We start from the raw sequence: 4,949 nt of genomic DNA, 5'->3' as shown, positions 1-4,949 counted from the left end.
GACTGCTTTTCAGAAGGAAGGCTGGTGAGGGTGGGGGGTAATATCTTCTTCTTTGGTATCATGGCGTTCACACATGTGGATGCCGCCACCTACTGTGCGATAGTGTGTGTTCAATCACGTTACATGTATGATACAAACAGAGGGAGAAAAAAATTGTCCACCAACCAGCCCGACACCTGTATACCACAGAGGAGGCTGGTTGGAGGAGCTATAGGAGGACGGGCTCATTGTAATGGCTGGAATGGAATACATGGGACGTTATCAAACATATAGAAACCATAGCTGTGTTTGAATACTACACAATGAGTACATACTATTAGTTCATTTTAGTATACTGTAAACGAACGGTATCCTTTCAGTTGAGAGTACTAGCGCTTCACCTGTCTACCGGAAGTTGATGCTGTTGCTATGCAACTTCTTGCTAGCTTGTTGGCATAACAAATAACTAGCTGAAATTTTACAATTTTTGGTGTGTTTGTAAATTTCATCTGGAGTGCCAGAGTGAGCTCTGGGCCTTTTTGTAAATCAGGAGTACGGTTCTGACCTCACGAGTTCTGACCTCACAATGGCAGTCAAGCACCCGAGCTAACTGGCTAGCTAGCTAGCTCCAAACACAAATGAGATAACACCTCACTCTGACCATTTAACTTACCCTAGCAGAGCTGGTTAGGCTGTTTTCATGTTATCCAGAGGGTTGGTGAATGAAACTGTGCTGCTGGCAACAATTTAATTACGCTTTTTTTTTTTTTGCCTACTTTTACTAACACCGGCCATATATTCAATAGTTGTTGAGCGGTCCAGGCATTACAATGAGCCTGTCCTCCTATAGCTCCTCCCACCAGCCTCCACTGGTATCCCACTATTTCATATAAATCTCATTAACATATAACTCTTCTTTAGTAAAATGTCATACACCCATGTAATTCTCTGCAGCTTCCACTTCCACTCATTAAAAACCTACTAGCCCATTCCACTACTTTGACAATATCTGCTCCTGCACAATGCCAACAGCCTGGGAGGACGGGACACTACCTCTCAACAGACCCTGTAACTCTTTGGAAGTTAAATCTCGTAAACCCAAATATTTCTCTGCAGCTGCCACCACAACATCTATTTTCTGTGTTTTACATTCCATTTCTGTGATACAGCTGATAACCATTACTATGAACGCTAGTGTTTACTTATTCAATCTCTCCCTATCCCAGTCTGCTGTCCCTACTGCTTCAAGATGTCCCCCATTGTTCCTGTACCCAAGAAAGCAAAGGTAACTATCACCTCTACCTTACCTGACACCGTAGACCCTCTTCAATTTGCATACCGCCCCAATAGATCAACAGACGATGCAATTGCCATCGCACTGCACACTGCCCTGTCCCATCTGGACAAGAGGAATATCTATGTAAGAATGCTGTTCATTGACTACAGCTCAGCCTTCAACACCATAGTACTCTCCAAGCTCATCATTAAGCGTGAGGCCCTGGGTCTGAACCCCACCCTGTGCAACTAGGTCAAGGACTTCCTGACAGGCTGCCCCCAGGTGGTAAAGATAGGAAACAACACCTCCACTTCACTAGTGCTCAATACAGGGCCCCACAAGGGTGCGTTCTCAGCCCCTCCTGTACTCCCTGTTCACCCATGACTGCGTGGCAACGCAGGCCTCCAACTCAACCAAGTTTGCAGATGACAGAACAGTAGTAGGCCTGATTACCAACAATGACGAGGCAACCTACAGGGAGGAGGTGAAGGCCCTGGTGGAGTGGTGCCAGGAAAATAACCTCTACCTCAACGTCAACAAAATGAAGGAGCTGATCGTGGACTTCAGGAAACAGCAGAGGGAGCACACCCCTATCCACATCGACGGGACCGCAGTGGAGAAAGTGAAAAGCTCCAAGTTCCTCGGCGGACACATCACTGAAAATCTGAATTGGTCCACCCACACAGACAGTGTGGTGAAGGCGGCGCAACAGCGTCTCTTCAACCTCAGGAGGCTGAAGAAAAGTGTCTTGGCCCCTAAGACCCTCACAAACCTTTACAGATGCACAATTGAGAGCATGTCAGGCCTGGTACGGCAACTGCACTGCCAGCAACTGCAGGGCTCTCCAGAGGGTGGTGCTGTTTGGCCAACGCATCACCGGGGGCACACTGCCTGCCCTCCAGGACACCTACAGTACCGGATGTCACAGGAAGGCCAAAAAGATCATCAAGGACATCAACTATCCGAGCCACGGCCTGTTCACCCCGCTACAATCCAGAAGGTGAGGTCAGTATAGGTGCATCAGAGCTGGGTCCGAGAGACTGAAAAACAGCTTCTATCTCAAGACCATCAGACTGTTAAATAGCCATCACTAGTCGGCTGCCACCCGGTTACTCAGCCCTGCACCTTAGGGGCTGCTGCTCTATATACATTGACATGGAATCACTGGTCACTTTAATAATGTTAACATACTGCTTTACGCATCTCATATGTATATAGTTTATTATATTCTACTGTATTTTAGTCTATGCATTACTCATCTCATATGTAAATACTGTATTCTATTCTACTGTATTTTAGTCTATGCTTTACGCATCTCATATGTATATACTGTATTATATTGTATTTTAGTCAATGCCACTCCGACATTGCTTACCCTAATATTTATATATTTCTTAATTCCATTCTTTTACTTTTAGATTTTGTGAATCGTTAGATACTACTGCACTGTTGGAGCTAGGAACACAAGCATTTTGCTACACCCGCAATAACATCTGCTAAATATGTGTATGCGACCAATAAAATTTGATTTGACTAACCTTACTGAAGCAAAAATCACTTGTTGGCCTATCTGCTATTTGCTGGCACAAATCTACTACTCACTCCGATCCTCTCAGGATCCCTCCACCTTGACCCATCCTCCTCTACTTTCTTCACCGCCTCAGCATATGACACTTTCTGGACAAATCGGACTCCAGCCACTTCAACCTGCCTCTCTCACACCTGACACTTCCGATCACCGGCAACTTTGGTACCCCTACAGTTCACACACATAACTTTATCCACCGAAACTACACAATCCTCTGTCCCATGCCTTCCTGCACACTTGCCACATCTTGGAATCTCCCTCCTACACACTGCTGCAACATGACCATAAACGTTAACCCGGAAACAGAGCAGTGGATTTGGCACACAAGCTCTAACAGGATAACGGATGTATCCTAACATGACTTTGTCTGGTAGAGACTGACTTAAAACTCAGAAGAACTGACAGTGACTCCTGTTTCACCACGCTCACCGCCGGGTCTGTGACGCACCCATCGGCAGGCGGAACACACACCAGGAATCTTCAACTTCAATTGCTCCACCTCCACACATAACGCTACCCCATAAAAATCACTCCATTCAATGGTGTCCTGTTCCTAAGAGCAAGGCAAGAAACAGATCTTGACCCAAGTTGCGTGACACGGAGCACACACTCCCAGCGCCCACTCCCTTGAAAGTTGTGGTTCAGGTAGGCTATGTACCAATTTCAGGTTCAGGTAGGCTATGTACCAAGGTTGGTGACACCCCTCCCTCACTCCCTCTCTCTCTCCCTAGACTGACACCCCTCGCTCTGTCTCTCCCTCTAGACTGACACTCCTCCCTCTCTCTCTAGACTGACACCCCTCCCTCCCTCCCTCTCTCTCTAGACTGACACCCCTCCCGCTCTCTCTAGACTGACACCCTTCCCTCTCTCCCTCTCTCTCTAGACTGACACCCCTCCCTCAATCCCTAGACTGACACCCCTCCCTCCCTCCCTCTCTAGACTGACACCCCTCCCTCCCTCTCCCTCCCTCTTGACTGACACCCCTCCCTCTCTCTCTAGACTGACACCCCTCCCTTCCTCCCTCTCTCTAGACTGACACCCCTCCCTCCCTCTCTCTCTAGACTGACACCCCTCCCTCAATCCCTAGACTGACATCCCTCCCTCCCTCTCTAGACTGACACCCCTCTCTCTCCCTCTCTAAACTGACACCACCCCTCCCTCTGACTTCACCCCTCCCTCTAGACTGACACCCCCCTCCCTCTCTAGACTGACACCCCTCCCTCCCTCCTTCTCTAGACTGACACCCCTCCCTCCCTCCTTCTCTAGACTGACACCCCTCCCTCCCTCCTTCTCTAGACTGACACCCCTCCTTCCCTCCTTCTCTAGACTGACACCCCTCCCTCCCTCCTTCTCTAGACTGACACCCCTCCTCCCTCCTTCTCTAGACTGACACCCCTCCCTCCCTCCCTCTCTAGACTGACACCCCTCCCTCCCTCCCTCTCTAGACTGACACCCCTCCTTCCCTCCCTCTCTAGACTGACACCAAAGTCCTTTCCCATTATTGATGTGTATTCTATTAACGATCTGTGTTGATTGTTGTGTGTGTTTTAGTGTTATCTTGTCCATAAACTGCTTACAGTGTAAGGAAACCAGTATGTCATTTTGTTATTAGGGTGAACTAACTTTTTTTTAAACTACAACTTTGTTGATTGTAATTGTGTGTTATCATCTGATGGCTCATATAAATTGTTACTAATGTCTTTTCCACAGCAGTACAAGTGAAAAGAAAAAAATCTGTACAAATGTTTCATTGATATCGACTGTATGCAGATATGACCTGTATTTACTGTCTGATGTTCCCGTTCATACAGGAGACGTGACTATTGTGGATCCTCTGGGGAGCCTCAACAACATCATGAAGCTGACTAGGCAGAGAAGAGTCTCTCGATTCCCTCCGGGGACCAGTATGAAATATGGTGAAAAATGTATGCTCTCACTACTAAGTCACTTTGGATAAGAGCGTCTGCTAAATGACTAAAATGTAAAGTGTAAGCCTGACCTCTGCTCTGTCTGTGGGGAAATGCTTTGCTCAATTAGCCCATCTTAAAGTACACCAGCGCACACAAGAGAGAAGACATAAGGTTGCCATAGACACCATTCAAAAAA

This window comes from Oncorhynchus nerka, linkage group LG15 (genome assembly GCF_034236695.1).
Source record: "Oncorhynchus nerka isolate Pitt River linkage group LG15, Oner_Uvic_2.0, whole genome shotgun sequence".
Lineage (NCBI taxonomy): Eukaryota > Metazoa > Chordata > Actinopteri > Salmoniformes > Salmonidae > Oncorhynchus > Oncorhynchus nerka.
The sequence above is the reverse complement of the archived record's forward strand: the minus strand, read 5'-3'. Positions refer to the sequence as shown.